The sequence below is a fragment of the Suncus etruscus genome, chromosome 6 (assembly GCF_024139225.1).
Source record: "Suncus etruscus isolate mSunEtr1 chromosome 6, mSunEtr1.pri.cur, whole genome shotgun sequence".
Classification (NCBI taxonomy): Eukaryota; Metazoa; Chordata; class Mammalia; order Eulipotyphla; family Soricidae; genus Suncus; species Suncus etruscus.
In genome coordinates this window covers 118796964-118813664 of record NC_064853.1, presented here as the reverse complement: position 1 = coordinate 118813664, position 16701 = coordinate 118796964, and the positions used below count along the sequence as shown (strand labels likewise).

The 16701-nt window shown below is 48.4% G+C and overlaps 2 protein-coding genes across 2 annotated transcripts in view; one reads left to right on the top strand and one right to left on the bottom strand.

The window, feature by feature from the left end:
* Positions 1-16701, top strand: part of FAF2 (Fas associated factor family member 2) — a 475675-nt gene that overhangs the window by 246841 nt on the left and 212133 nt on the right. The gene's annotated exons all lie outside the window — the stretch shown is intronic.
* The window catches only part of KIAA1191 (KIAA1191 ortholog), a 508491-nt gene that overhangs the window by 383239 nt on the left and 108551 nt on the right, over positions 1-16701 (bottom strand). The window lies entirely within an intron of this gene.

The following is a 16701-nucleotide window of genomic DNA, read 5'->3' as shown; positions in this document are numbered from 1 at the left end:
CGGGTCTTCAGGGCCACGCCTGGTTAATCGGGCCCTGGGGGGAGGGGGTGAGAAATTCCTCCCTAGGCATCCAAGAACTACAGAGGCTTGGCCGGGCTCAGAACACTCCACATGCCAGGATTTCGTGGGCTTTTGACTGGTATGTTGGGGGCTCTGGGCAGGACAGCTAGCCATAGGACCCCTGGGCTGACCACTTTGTCCAGGCGAGCATGATTTCCCCCACACCAGGCGGGTCTTCAGGGCCACGCCTGGTTAATCCGGCCCTGGGAGGAGGGGGTGAGAAATTCCTTCCTAGGCATCCAAAACCTACAGAGGCTTGGCCGGTCTCAGAACACTCCGAATGCCAGGATTTCTTGGTGTGTTTGCCTGGTATGTTGGGGGCTCTGGGCAGGACAGCTAGCCATAGGACCCCTGGGCTGACCACTTAGTCCAGGGGAACAAGATTCCCCCCACACCAGGCGGGTCTTCAGGGCCACGCCTGGTTAATCGGGCCCTGGGGGGAGGGGGTGAGAAATTCCTCCCTAGGCATCCAAGAACTACAGAGGCTTGGCCGGGCTCAGAACACTCCACATGCCAGGATTTCGTGGGCTTTTGACTGGTATGTTGGGGGCTCTGGGCAGGACAGCTAGCCATAGGACCCCTGGGCTGACCACTTAGTCCAGGGGAACAAGATTCCCCCCACACCAGGTGGGTCTTCAGGGCCACGCCTGGTTAATCGGGCCCTGGGGGGAGGGGGTGAGAAATTCCTCCCTAGGCATCCAAGAACTACAGAGGCTTGGCCGGGCTCAGAACACTCCACATGCCAGGATTTCGTGGGCTTTTGACAGGTATGTTGGGGGCTCTGGGCAGGACAGCTAGCCATAGGACCCCTGGGCTGACCACTTAGTCCAGGGGAACAAGATTCCCCCCACACCAGGCGGGTCTTCAGGGCCACGCCTGGTTAATCGGGCCCTGGGGGGAGGGGGTGAGAAATTCCTCCCTAGGCATCCAAGAACTACAGAGGCTTGGCCGGGCTCAGAACACTCCACATGCCAGGATTTCGTGGGCTTTTGACTGGTATGTTGGGGGCTCTGGGCAGGACAGCTAGCCATAGGACCCCTGGGCTGACCACTTAGTCCAGGGGAACAAGATTCCCCCCACACCAGGCGGGTCTTCAGGGCCACGCCTGGTTAATCGGGCCCTGGGGGGAGGGGGTGAGAAATTCCTCCCTAGGCATCCAAGAACTACAGAGGCTTGGCCGGGCTCAGAACACTCCACATGCCAGGATTTCGTGGGCTTTTGACTGGTATGTTGGGGGCTCTGGGCAGGACAGCTAGCCATAGGACCCCTGGGCTGACCACTTAGTCCAGGGGAACAAGATTCCCCCCACACCAGGCGGGTCTTCAGGGCCACGCCTGGTTAATCGGGCCCTGGGGGGAGGGGGTGAGAAATTCCTCCCTAGGCATCGAAGAACTACAGAACCGCGCCGGGGCTCACGCCCCCGCGCGTACTTCATATACTTCATGTAATCAGAATATTCCTTATTCTTATGTTATGTTTTCCGTATACAGAATGTTTATTTTGTATTCTCCCCTTTCCCACACCCCTACAAAGCTCTTTTTTACTCCTTAACTCTCTAACCCCCTCTCAAACATCAGTAACCTAGTTTACTCTTTTTAACTTCAGTAGTGTACAATCCTAATCACAGTCCAAAGCTGTGCATTGTGTGTGACAGCCCCAAACTGTTTCAAGATACATAAAATGGACACGTATTTCTTTAGAATATTTTTGTTTTTTCTCTGACAGCTATAATTCTTACTAAATGTTGTCTTATACAGTGATGATTATAACCACTTTTTATCTTCTCTTTTTGAGCTGTTTAACAAGGAATTTTGGTGGAAGAGTCCCCAGTTTAATGCTTATGATTGAACCATGTCTTGGGAATCATTGTAATTGTTCTTATGGCCCCCATATGCGCCAATAACACCATGTGGCATTGCTTCTTATTTGCATAGGCACATTAAAATGGGAAAATAGTATAAATACAAATAAGATCCTATCTAATAGATATTGGAACACACAAATCTTGTAGTGCAAAGGGACCTTACACCCTGAACATTGACAAAATGACCTGGCACAGACCTCAGAAGAAAGGGCATATTACATTCTCCCCTGAACCAGGAAAGCCATCCACGAAACATCCAGGCTGGTCTATAACATCACCTGGAAGCAGTCCTCTACCACGGAAGACCTACACTGCTCAGACCTCGACCTGCTCAAAAGAGACTTCCCCTAACACTGAGAAGACTTAACAACAACAACGACCTGCTTACAGGACAGGGCTCCCTGCATTGCCCTTTGATTGTGAGGTGAAAGGAGAGGATGCTCCACATCCTGACTTCAATGTAAGATATGCAGATTCCAGGATCTTTAATACAGAAACATGATACCAACAACAGAGACTGTGTGAAAAATAAAAGTGTGTTGGCACTACAGACAATGTATTGGATTGGACGATCTAGCTTGCCTGGAGCCTAGACTTCGTCTTGTGCCAAGAAACTTCAGGGGTCTGGTCTCTTTGTACTTAGGCCAACGTTATTTCTTTCCATGTCCCTCATATTTTGGTGGGCCTATGCAAACAACAATTGCCACTCTAACACCATTTTTACTGTGCTCCTTTGACTCTAATCCTTAAAAAGAACCCACTTAAAATTTGAGGTTAACTTAAGCTAATATGCATGTATATGGAAATGTAAGAAAATACTATGCCTGTAATGTTTAAGGAGTTACGTAAGGTTTATGGCTTTAGATTGCCTTGTGTACTGTTAAGAAATATTATAATGGGTTACAATCTGGGGACTTGAGGAACAAAGTAATTGTACATGGATTCTGTCTTATTTATCTTAATGTTCTTTGGCTGAAATTTCAAAGTTAAGATATCAGCAAGGGGACTTCTGAGAATTATGTTACGGGTGATTGTCCTTCCACTGTAACTTTACCTTGTCCTCTTTCTTTGCACCCTTGTTCTCATAATTAAAAATAAAAATTAAAAAAAAAAAAAAAAAAAAAAAAAAAAAAAAAAAAAAAAAGAAGTAAGGATGGACATGGAAAGTATCATGAGTGAAATGAAGCAGAGAAAAGGATCAGCCATAGAATGATTGTACTGATCTGTGGGATGTGAAAAAAACACAAGTAAGGGGACCAGAGAGATAGCATGGAGGTAAGGTGTTTGCCTTTCTTGCAGAAGGATGGTGGTTCAAATCTCGGCATCCCATATGGCCCCCCGTGCCTGCCAGGGGCGATTTCTGAGCATAGAGCCAGGAGTAACCCCTGAGTGCTGCCGGGTGTGACCCAAACACAAAAACAAAAACAAACAAACAAACAAACAAAAAAACACAGAGTATGATAATAATACCCAAAGACCATAGAAATGAAGAACAAGGGCCCGGAGAGATAGCAGAGCAGTGTTTGCCTTGCAAGCAGCTGATCCAGGACCAAAGGTGGTTGGTTCGAATCCCGGTGTCCCATATGGTCCCCCGTGCCTGCCAGGAACTTTTTCTGAGCAGACAGCCAGGAGTAACCCCTGAGCATCGCCGGGTGTGGCCCAAAACCCAAAAATAAATAAATAAATAAATAAAATAAAAATAAATAAAAAAGAAATGAAGACCAGGAGGATCCATAATGGGATGCTTGCCACAAAAAGTGTAGTAAGGGCAGAGAAAGGACCACTCTGGCCATTCTAGAAAAGAACAGGGGCCCGGAGAGATAGCACAGCGGTGTTTGCCTTGCAAGCAGCCGATCCAGGACCAAAGGTGGTTGGTTCAAATCCCGGTGTCCCATATGGTCCCCCGTGCCTGCCAGGAGCTATTTCTGAGCAGACAGCCAGGAGTAACCCCTGAGCACTGCCGGGTGTGGCCCAAAAACCAAAAAAAAAAAAAGAAAAGAAAAGAAAAGAACAGGATGCTGGGGGCTGGAGCAATAGCACAGCGGGTACAGCGTTTGCCTTGTTCAATCCTAGGCATCCCATATGGTCCCCCAACCATGTCAGCAGTGATTTTTTTGTTTGTTTTTGGGTCACACCCAGCAGTGCTCAGAGGTTACTTCTGGCTCTCTGCTCAGAAATCGCTCCTGGCAAGCACAGGGGACCATATGGAATGCCAGGATTCAAACCACCATCTGTCCTGGGTCGGCTGCATGCAAGGCAAATGCTCTACTACTGTGTTATCTGAGTGATTTATGATCAAAGAGCCAGGAGTAATCTCTGAGTGCTGCCGGGTATTATAAAAAAAAAAAAAAAAAAAAAGGAGCAGGATGCTGAAAGGAGGCAAAGCAATATGTATGATACCCCTTTAGTATTACAAACTGGTGTCCAAAAGGAAAAGAGGGAAAAGAGAGAAAGAGAGAGAGTAAGAGAGAAAGAAAATGTCTGCCATGGAGGTAGGAAGAGGGGAGAGCAGGGGGGAGTGCAGGGGGAAGGGCAGGAGAAAAACTCGTACATTGGTGGCTGGAAAATGTGCACTGGTACAGAACATTGTAGGACTGAAGCTCAATCACCAAAAACCTTGTAATGAAGTATCTCAGGGTGATTGAATTTTAAAAATTAAAGAAATATATTTTCAAAATACATTTTAGAAAACTCAAAAAAATTAAGTAAATAAAGTAATAAGGAGGGGCTGGAGTGGTATTACATTGGGGAGAACACTTGCTTTGTACGCAGTCAACCTGGGTTTGATCCCGTACATCCCATATGGTTCCTCTGTGAATTGCCGGAAGTAATTTCTTAGTACAGAACCAGGAGTAAGCCTTGAGAATCTCCGGATGTACCCCAAAAAGAAAACAAACAAACTAAAATACTAAAGAGGAGGTGGAGAAATGACTCAAGGCTGGAAGGGCCAGTTTTGCACATGGAAAGCCCATTCAATCCCCACTACCTCATAGTCCCTCTGAGTCACTGAGCCTAGGGTAGGCCATGAACACTGCTGGCTGTGATCCCCAGAAAACAACTATGCCCCCAAATCAATAAATGTACTGTTGGTGCCAAAAAGGAAGGAAGAAAAGTGTTTACCATATTGGCTGGCTGGGGGCATGGGAGACTGAAGACATTGGTAGCGGGAAGAGGACACTGTTGAAGGGATGGGTGATGGAATATCGTAATACTGAAACTCAATCAACAACTTTGTAACTTTGTGCCTCACAGTGGTTCAGTAAATTTTTAAAATTTTTTTAAAAAACAGGGGCCGGAGAGATAGCATGGAGGTAAGGTGTTTGTCCTGCATGCAGAAGGATGGTGGTTTGAATCCCGGCATCCCATATGGTCCTCCAAGCCCGCCAGGAGCGATTTCTGAGTATAGAGCCAGTAGTAATCCCTGAGTGCTGCCAGGTGTGACCCAAAAACCAAAAAAATGAAATAAAAAATAGGGCCAAAGCAATAATACAGCTTTGCCTTACATGTTGCCGACCTACGTTTGATCCCTAGCATCCCATATAGTCCAATGTCCATTGCCAGGAGTAATTTCTGAGCACAGAGACAAAAGTAACACCTGAGTACCACCGAGTGTGGCTCCCAAACCAAACAAATATATAAATAAATAAAATGAACCTCCTCTTAGGGGCCAGAGCGGTAAGACAGCGGATAGGGTATTTGCCTTGCACATGGCTGACCCAGATTCAACCCCAGTATGCCATATGGTACTCCCAGCCTGCCAGGAGTAACTTCTGAGCACAGAGCCAGGAGTAACCCCTGAGCACCACTGGGTGTAGCCCAAAAACAAACAAATACAGACAAGGGATGACTGGTGGAGAAAGGTATCCACTCTCATCTTTAAGTTCGCTGTCAAGATAAAAGTATGGAAGTATTAAAGAAGGCGCCACCGATACCCTTTCTTGTGTTGTTTTGGGGCCACACCCAGCAATGCTCAAGGATTACACTTGGCTCTGGACTCAAGATTTACTCCTGGATGTGCTAAGGCAGTGCTTCTCAAATAGTGGCGTGCACCCCCCGGGGGGGGGGGCGCGAGGTTCCATAAAGGGGAGCGCATTTGACCTCGGCAAACACTGTCATAACAAGCTAAGCCCCGTGTTTATGTCTCTGTATGTCTCTGGAGCTGAGAGTTGCTGTGTCCTGCTTCAAACCCCACTTTGAAAAGCTATGCATTGCAAAACGTGCTCATTATAGCCATTAATCCAGACATCACCTCTGATAAAAAAAAATCAGCTCAAATTATTTTATAGATTTTTGTTTTGCAGGTTAAAGTTTTTAATAAAGATACTATTTATAGTCTCATGGGGGGAGGTGTGAAAAATGCTTTCTTCTTCCTGGGGGGCATGACAGAAAATAAGAGAAGCACTGTGCTAAGGGGACCATATGGGACTCGGGGAATTGAACCAGGTACAATGTGTAAATCAAGCGCTCTCATCATTGTAGTGCCACTCTGGCCCTCTGGTGATTTGGGGGGGTGAAGGGAGACAGGAGGCACACCTAGCAGTGCTTAAGGATTACTCCTGGTTCTATGCTCAGGAATCACTCCTTGGTGGGGCTCAGAGTATTCTAGGCATTGCAGGAGATCGAGCCCAAACTGGCTTGGCCCAAGCATACAAGATAAAGTCTTTCCCTGCTGGACAACCTCTGCGGCACTGCTCTCGGGTGATGAAGGCAGTGCCTGGTTACCCCGTCAGGATGCCCTGGTTTTTGTCTCTTTCTCTCTCCCCCTCAGGCTGTCGCTTCCCTAATTTCTTACCTCTTTCTTCAAGTATCAGAAAATGCTCCCTCGGCCTCGTCATGCTGTCAGTGACTCATTTGGGGGCTGTCGTGCTAGAAACACACAGTCCCTGATTCAAAGGCTTGGGGGATGGGCTGGCTCTTTCTCAAAAGCTCGCTGACCTAAGTCATTTCCTGCTGGAAGATTTCCACCATAATTCCAGTCTGCCAGTCAGAATGGCTCGGGCTCAGCTCCTAATTCAAGTGCTTTCCAAACAGGCTGTATTGTACAGCCTCGCTAGACCATCATTAGCCAGATCATTGCCTCCTTGAAGGAGCCGGCAAATGAAAAAAGTTTCTTTCCTCTTCCTTTCTTCGAGGTCTTTGTCCCTTTTGTTCACTCAGCTAGAGGATTCTTTGACTGTCACCCCAGCATGCCCAGCACAGAAGCTTGCTTTCCACCTGGAAATGTAACCTTCTCCAAAAGAATGCAGAGATCCTCCAGCTTCCTCTTTTGTGTACAGAGGCCTCTGCCAGGATTGGAGAGGCACTGAAGCAAAAACCAGGAGAGGCAAGATTTGGGCATTGTTTTTTGACTTTTTCTTTTGTTTTTCCTTACTTGGCTTTGGTTTGAGGGTCACACTGGGTGGTCCTCGGGGGTTACTTCTGGCTCTGCATTCAAGAATTACTCCTGGGGCCAGAGTGAGCTAGCACAGCGACAGGGCTTTTGCCTTGCACGCGGCCTACCCAGGACGAACCTAGGTTCAATCCCTGGCATCCCATATGGTCCTCCTGAGACTGCCAGGAGCAATTTCTGAGCGCAGAGCGAGGAGTAACCACTGAGCACCACCCGGTGTGGCTCAAAAACCAAAAAAAAAATAATAATAATAATTACTTTTAGGATTACCAAAAAAAAAAAAAAAAGATGGTGTACAGGAAAGTATATAGAGTACAAGGGATCAAACCCTTGTTGACTAGATGTAAGACAAAAGCCTTTCCCGCTGTACTATTGCTCTAGCCCAAAATTGTTTTTTCGGGCCAGAGTGGTGGTGCAAGTGGTAAGGCATCTTGCCTTGCACATGCTAGCCCAGGAAGGACCACAGTTCAATCCCCCGGCATCCTATATGGTCCCCCAAGCCAGGAGCGATTTCTAAGCGCATAACCAGGAGTAACCCCTGAGCGTCATCAGGTGTGGCCCAAAAATAAAACAAAACAAACAAAAAATATATTTTAAAAAATTGTTTTGGGGTCCGAAGAGATAGCATGGAGGTAAGGCATTTGCCTTGCATGCAGAAGGTCAGTTTTCGAATCACGGCATTCCATGTGGTCCCCCAAGCCTGCCAGAAGTAACCCCTGAGCATAGCCAGCTGTGACCAACCCCCCAAAAAAAAACAAAAAAAAATTTTTTTCCTTACCCCCATTCCAAACACAAGCCCAAGATTTGGATGGATGAATAAAAAATATCTGCAAATGGGTCGGAGAGATAGTATGGTGGTAAGACGTTTGCCTTGCATGCAAGACGGTGGTTTGAATTCCGGCATCTCATATGGTTCCCGAGCCTGCCAGGAACGATTTCTGAGTGTACAGCCAGGAGTAAACCCTGAGCGCTGCGAGGTGTGACCCAAAAACCAAAAAAAAAATCTGCAAATATGGGCCAGAGAATACATATGGGCATCTCATATGGTCCCCTGAACCCAGATTCAGGAGTAAGTCCTGAGCACTTTCAAGTGTGGCCCAACCCCCCCAAAACCATGCAAATGTATTCATGGCAAATGGACAGAGAAGTAGATTGATGTAATAATGACTAGATAACAGATGGGGTGAGGGGGCCGGAGAGATAGCATGGAGGTAAGGCGTTTGCCTTTCATGCAGGAGGTCATCAGTTCGAATCCCGGTGCCCCATATGGTCCCCTGTGCCTGCCAGGAGCAATTTCTGAGCCTGGAGCCAGGAATAACCCCTGAGCACTGCCGGGTGTGACCCAAAAACCAAAAAAAAAAAAAAAAAAAAAAAAAAAACAGATGGGGTGAAAGGCTAAAGAATGGAAGAATGAATGATTGGTTAGAAGGAAAGATGAACAAGAAAGAAGGGAAGGAGGGAAGGAAAAAAGGGAGAGAATAGAAAGGAAGGAGGGAGATGAATGGTTGAGTGGAAAGGATAGATGTAAAATGGATGAATGGGTCGTATATGGATAATAGATGTATAAAGGAGTGATGGAAGGATGAAAATAAATAAATAGGAAGATAATGAATGTGGATAGATGGATAGAAGGGAAAGATAGATGAATGAATGGATGGCCTAAAGCAAGGACAGGTGAATAAAAAGGGTAGACAGGGGGCCGGCGTGGTGGTGCTAGAGGTAAGGTGTCTGCCTTGCCAGCACTAGCCTAGGACAGACCAAGGTTCCATCCCCAGTGTCCCATATGGTCCCCCAAGCCAGGAGTGACTTCTGAGCGCATAGCCAGGAGTAACCCCTGAGTGTCACTGAGTGTGGCCGAAAAACAAACAAAAAAAAAGGGTAGACAGTAGAAGGATGGATGGAATAACAGATGGATGATAGATAAATGAGTGGGTAGATGGATAAATGAATGAGCAGATGAATGGTTAGGTAGAAGGATGGATTAAAATGGATCAATGAGGGGCCGGGCGGTGGCGCTAAAGGTAAGGTGCCTGCCTTGCCTGCGCTAGCCTTGGACGGACCGCGGTTCGATCCCCCGGTGTCCCATATGGTCCCCCGAGCCAGGAGCAACTTCTGAGCACATAGCCAGGAGTAACCCCTGAGTGTTACTGGGTGTGGCCCAAAAACCAAAAAAAAAAAAAAATGGATCAATGACTGATGAACCAAAGGATTGAAGAACAGCTGAAGAGATCACAAACACTTAAAAGACCAGAGACTGGAGCCAGAGAAATAGCATGGAGGTAGGGCATTTGCCTTGCATGCAGAAGATTGGTGTTTCGAATCCCGGCATCCCATATGGTCCCCAGGAGCGATTTCTGAGCGTAGAGCCAGGAGTAACCCCTGAGCACTGCTGGGTGTGACACAACCTCCCCCCAAAAAAAGCAGAGACTGTTGTCCACTCAACTCCATATTCAAAGTACTCAGGGGCCTGGCAATACAGTAATGAATGTCCAATGTATGATGCTGAAGGAATGTTTGGAGTACCATGTGATCACAGCAGAAGGTTTAGGATCAACGTTAGTGATGTCTTTTCTTTTCTTTTCTTTTCTTTTTTTTTTTTTTGTGGCTTTTGGGTCACACCTGCAGTGCTCAGGGGTTACTCCTGGCTCCATGCTCAGAAATTGCTCCTGGCAGGCACGGGGGACCATATGGGACGCAGGGATTCAAACTGATGACCTCCTGCATGAAAGGCAAACGCCTTACCTCCATGCTCTCTCTCCAGCCCCAACGTTAGTGATTTCTAAGCCTTCTTTCTCAGCTCCCTGATGTTACCCTGCCAGAAAGAAGTTGCAAGGGGGTTCCCAGAGCCAGTGTGAGTTAACTGATGCTTGCTGTCCTGTGGCAGAGCAGCTCCCAGACCTCTGGCAGCCCTCTGGGACAGGAGGGAAATTGCAGATATAGATGAGAAGCTGCCGATGGTCTGGCTGCCAGCCTGTTGGTGGGGATGAAAGACAGCTGATGGGAGCGCTTGAGAGGAAATGAAGAGGAACCCAGAACCCCAGTGAGACTGTACCCCTCCCACCCTCATCATCCAGACTTCACTGAGTCTGTCAGGGGCCCCAGCAGCTGCCCAAATTTCACTGTGCCAGAAAGGAAACTGGCCTAGCTTGCCTGAGTTCCTCCAGATGGGAGTCAAACTGGTCCACTGAATATAACTGTTTTTTGGGGGGATTAGGGTGAGGGCCATACCTGGTGGTGCTCAGGGCTTATTCCTGGCTTTGAGCTCAGGGATCATCCTTTCTAAGTACTCAAGGGACCATATGGGATGCTGGGGATAGAATAAAGTAAACTGTGTGCAAGGCAAATGCCTTCCCTGCTGTACTAGCTTTCTGGCCCCATTACTTTATTTTATTTTTTGGTTCTATGGCCACTCCCTGCAGTTCTCAGGGTATACTACTGGTCTGAGCTCATGGGTCACTCCTGATGGGGCTTGGGGGATCTATGTGGTGCTGGCATCACACCTATGTCCTCTGCATTCAAGGTCAGTGGCCTACCCACTGAACACTCTAACCATGGGGGCTGTGTGTGTGTGCGTGTGCGTGTGTGTGTGTGTGTGTGTGTGTGGGTGTGGGTGTGTGCGCGCGTGCGAACGTGCTTTGGCTTGGTGGGGACACACTGGGCAATGTTCAGGGGGTGGCTGAGTTTGTGTGTGTGTGTGTGTGTGTGTCTGTGTGTGTGTGCACGCGCGTGCGGGTGCTTTGGCTGGGTGGGGGCACACTTGGCAATGTTCAGGGGTTACTCCTGACTGCACTCAAGAATTACTTCTGGCGGGGCCTAGGAGACCCTATGGGATGATGTGGATACTGTATTCCCACCAGCTGTGTGAACGGATATCTGCCCTTCTTCCCAATATCTACATGATCATCCTAGAAAGAGCTGGGTTCAGAATTACCTGTGCCCTGATCCATGTTGAGGGAAGATGGAGTTTCAATGCGGAGTATTTGTCCTGAATCTTGGATGATGCCCCTGTTTGGCTCTAAGTATTTTATAGCCGCGCAGGTTCCCCTCCACAGGATTCACACCCCCTCAGAGGCAGTTAGAGGGTTTCGCAGAGAGATTCTGTGGGGATCACCAAACAGTGATCTCCGTCCTTGGGATCATTTTTTGGGGGGGAGAGGGTCACACCTGGCAGCGCTCAGGGGTTACTCCTGGCTCTACGCTCAGAAATCGCTCCTGGCAAGCTCAGGTGACCATATAGGATGCCAGGATTCAAGTCACCGTCCTTCTGCGTCTAAGGCAAACGCCCTACCGCTGTGCTATCTCTCCGGCTCCCAAGTCCTTGGGATCTTAAGTGCAATCTCCTCATCCTTGTAACTCATGTTCTCTAAATTAGGTTCAAGAATTAGACACCTGGGGCCGGAGAGATAGCATGAAGGTAAGGCGTTTGCCTTTCATGCAGAAGGTCATTGGTTCAAATCCCGGCACCCATATAGTCCCCCAAGTCTGCCAGGAGCAATTTCTGAGCGTAAAGCCAGAAGTAACCCCTGAGCGCTGCCGGGTGTGACGCCACCCAAAAAAAAAAAAAAAAAATAATTAGACACCAGGGGGGTCAGAGAAATAGCATGGAGGTAAGGTGTTTGCCTTGCATGCAGAAGGACAGTGGTTCGAATCCCAGCATCCCATATGGTCCCCCAAGTCTGCCAGGAGCAATTTCTGAGCATAGAGCCAGGAGTAGCCCGAGTGCTGCTGCGTATGACCCAAAAAAAAAAACAAAAAAAACAAACAAAAAAAGAAGTAGACACCAGGGGGCCGGAGGGTAGCGCAGGGTATAAGGCATAACCCCTGAGTGTTACCGGATGTGGCCCAAAAACAAAACAAAACAAAACAAAACAACAACAAAAAAAAAGAGTTAGACCAGGGTCCAGAGTGACAATGCAGCAGGATTCTTTTTCTTTTTTTTTTTTGGTTTTTTGGCCACACCCGGCGATGCTCAGGGGTTACTCCTGGCTGTCTGCTCAGAAATAGCTCCTGGCAGGCACGGGGAACCATATGGGACACCGGGATTCGAACCAACCACCTTTGGTTCTGGATTGGCTGCTTGCAAGGCAAACGCCGCTGTGCTATCTCTCCGGGCCCAGCAGGGAGGATTCTTGTCTTACAGGTGTCCAACTGGGTTCGATCCCCAGCATCCCACATGTTCAAGCCCCAGTAGGAGCAATTCCTGAGTGCATAGCCAGAAGTAACCTGAGTGCCACTGGTGTAACACCAAAACAGAACCAAAATGATGAGACACCAGCTTCTGGAGTGACAGTGGGTACCCTCCCTACTTCCTGTGACCTTGACAATTCACTGTCCTGACTTTGAACGATCCAGCCAGTATGGTCTGCCAGTCCTCCACCCCACACCCACTAAGCCCAGCTTTTAGCAGACCTGCAAAATGAATTCCCTTAGCATCTCCACCCACAGGCTCCAAGGGAGCAGGAGAGGTTGGGGTGCAGGGGGTGCCGGCAGGATGGAACAGTCTGAATTTGAAGCTGGTAGAAGTGCCACGAAGGTGGTTTGGCCCAAGCTCAGTGGGGAGGAGACAAGCAAGAGCCAGAAGGTACCTTGCAAAGCTCAGTGTTCTCCTCAAACGCCAGAAAGTGCCCAGAAGCAGGTAGGAGGGGACAGTCAGGTGCAAACCTCCAATATGCTGGGGACCAGGAAGGAAGAAAATCAGAGAAACCCAGGCTGTAATTTCCCAGGGCTCCCCCCAGGCCCACGTAACCTGGACTCTACTGCCCCCTAATGGCCACATAAGAAATGATGAATGAGGACAAGGAACTCAGTTTGGTTGGTTTTATTGGATTTTTTTTTGGCGGGGAACACCCCCAGGATTGCTTAGGGCTCACTCCTGGCTCTGTACTCAGGAATTACTCCTTGCAGGCTCAGAGGATCCTATAGGATGCCGGGGATTGTAGGCCATGTGCAAGGCCCTGCCCACTTCGCTATCACCAGGTGCCTTGGTTTGGGGGTTTGTTTTGTTTATTTATTTATTTTTGTTTTTGGAGGGTCACACCTGGAGGCGCTCAGGGGTTACTCCTGGCTCTGCGCTCAGAAATCACTCATGGTGGGGCTGGAGAGATAGCATAAAGGTAAGGCGTTTGCCTGGCATGCAGAAGGACAATGGTTCTAATCCTGGCATCCCATATGGTCCCCTGTACCTGCCAGGGGCAATTTCTGAGCCTAGAGCCAGGAGTAACCCCTGAGCGCTGCTGGGTGTGACCCAAAAAACAAAAAGAAATAAAAAGAAAGAAATCACTCCTGGCAGGCACAGGGGACCATAAAGGATGCCGGGATTCGAATCACCATCCATCCTGGGTCGGCTGCTTGCAAGGCTCTATTACCATGCTATCTCTATGGCCCCTATTTATTTTTATTTTTTCTTTGGCTTTTTGGGCCACACCCAGCGGCACTCAGGGGCTACTCCTAGATCTGAGCTCAGAAAATGTTCCTGGCAGACTCAGGGGACCATGTGGGATGCCAGTAACCGAACCTGGGTCAGTCCCCGGTGGGCCGCGTGCAAGGCCACCTGCCCAACTGCTGTGCTATCTCTCCGGCCCCAATTTTTTATTCCTTTTTTTTTTTTTTTGGTTTTTTGGGCCATACCCATTTGATGCTCAGGGGTTACTCCTGGCTAAGTGCTCAGAAATTGCCCCTAGCTTGGGGGAACCATATGGGATCGAACACCGGGGGATTGAACCTCGGTCCTTCCTTGTCTAGCATTTGCAAGGCAAAGGACACCTTACCTCTAGACACCTTACCTCACCGGCCCCATTTTTGTTCTTTTTTTTTTTTTTTTTTTTTTTTTTGGTTTTTCGGACCACACCCGTTTGATGCTCAGGGGTTACTCCTGGCTAAGCACTCAGAAATTGCCCCTGGCTTGGGGGGACCATATGGGACGCCGGGGGATCGAACCGTAGTCCTTCCTTGGCTAGCGCTTGCAAGGCAGACACCTTACCTCTAGCTCCACCTCGCCGGCCCCTCATTTTTTAAATGTGTTTATGGGCCACACCTGGACGTTCTCAGGGCTTACTCCTGGCTCCAAACTCCAGGATTCCTGGAGGTTCTTGGAACCCTATGGGATGTCAGGGGTCAAACCTGGGTCAGCCGTGTGCAAGGCAAGTGTTCAATCCACTTTACTAAGACTTTCTGGTCCTGGTCTACAGTCTAAATCCCCCAGAACCTACCCCCTACCCCATTATGTTGAATGTAGGTCCTGAGCATTGTGGAGTGTGACTCCTCCAAAAACAAAACAAAAAATAAAGGACTTCAGTTTTACAAGAGCCTGAGTGTACAGACCCCAATCCCAAGTATTCGTACCCGAATGACCTGACACAAATGTCATACATTACACTCAGTCAGCTTCCCTACCCTCACCACATTCTACTGAGCTCCCATAACACCACACACATATACACACATATTCTCTCATTTTTTTTTTTTTTGGTTTTTTCGGGCCACACCCGTTTAACGCTCAGGGGTTACTCCTGGCTAAGCGCTCAGAAATTGCCCCTGGCTTGGGGGGACCATATGGGATGCCGGGGGATCGAACCGTGGTCCTTCCTTGGCTAGTGCTTGCAAGGCAGACACCTTACCTCTAGCGTCACATCGCCGGCCCCTCTCATTTTTACTCTGAACCTCACATGACAGGGCCCGTCCCCTCATCAGACCCTCCATACTGTTCAGCCTGAGTTCAAGCTGCTCCTGAGAGCACCTGGTCTCAGGAGATGCTCAGGAGCTCAGGGGCACTTGCTCCTAGCCACAGGCAGGCCTAGATGTAAACTTAGAGCTGAGGATGGTCCCAGAACAAGTATGTGGAGGAAGAATAATGCCTGTGCTTGGGAAAGGGGATTCAGGCATCTAAGGGGGCTGCAGACAACAGCAGGCAGCAGGTATTGTCAAGGGTTTGTGACACGGGGAATGTTCGGGAACCTTTGAGAACATACTGTCTACTTGGCTGAGTGTGATCTCACGTAATAAGAGTAAGCATCTCATGGTGTTTCACTTGATGTCTGGACCCAAAGGCACTCACAGTCAGTCAGAAACCAAAAGGCTAGACCACATGCTTCACACGCAGAAGGCCCAGTCCGTTATCAGCACATACTGGTCCCTCAGTATCAAGTGACAGCTCCACACACTGGGCCAGAAGCCCCCAGGCACTAAAAGTGTGGCCCAAAAGCACCCAAAAGGTTAAAAAAAAAAAAAAGCTCAGGGAGTCAGTCACACAGAGAGAGGTCAACAGGCTGGAGCAAAAGCATCTGCATGGACCTAATGCTCAGTGAGGAGAGACTCCCAGAACAACCAGGCCCAGAGTTTTCTCCCCCAAAGACCATCAGTGTGGCCTAAATCAAATAAATTAAAAATACAGATGAACAAGAGACCATGAGAACCAGTCTTCATACCACCAGGGGGGCGGGTGAGAGCACAGAGGACAGAACAGGGAGGGGACCACTACTACAGTAGTGTAGTCGAGGAAATGATCACTCTGGAGGATATGCTGAAAAGTGCAAAGTGTTTGTTATGCATGAAACCTTAGCAGTAACAGTACTGTAAAGGGGGCCGGGCGGTGGTGCTAGAGGTAAGGTGCCTGCCTTGCCTGCGCTAGCCTTGGACGGACCGAGGTTCGATCCTCCGGTGTCCCATATGGTCCCCCTAGCCAGGAGCGACTTCTGAGTGCATAGCCAGGAGTAACCCCTGAGCGTCACCGGGTGTGGCCCAAAAACAAACAAACAAAAAAAAACAAACAACAAAAAAAAACATAGGGCCTAAAAGAAAACGTAAAAAAAAAAAATGGCGGGACTGGAAGGAGAGAAACTTGGGACACTGGTGGAAGGAAACCCAGTGAAGGGGATGGGTGCTGGACCATTGTATGCCTGAAACTCAACTGTAGTTATGGTGACTCAAAAATAAATTAATTTTAAAAATACAGACGAGTGGGCCAGAGAGGTAGTACAACAGTAGGGCATTTGCCTTGCACGCAACCAATCCAGGATGGATGGTGGTTCGAATCCCAGAATCCCATATGGTCCCCCGAGCCTGCCAGGAGCGATTTCTGAGCACAGAGCCAGGAGTAACCCCTGAGTGCCACCGGATGTGACCCAAAAACAAACAAAAAATACAGATGAATGCTTATTTATGTACATATGGAAACTCCAGTGCATTCATTATATGTCATAATGCTAATAGTGATAGCACTTGGTGATAGGGATATTTTTCTTTCTGCTTTTCCAAACGCATTTTTATCCCAACTCTACAAACTTCACTTATTGAGTCATGCTTGCTCTCCCTCTCCCCATACCCAAGTCTATACATACATATGTCAAAATATATGTTCACAAGACACTGTTCACAGCTAGCAATGTCCCAC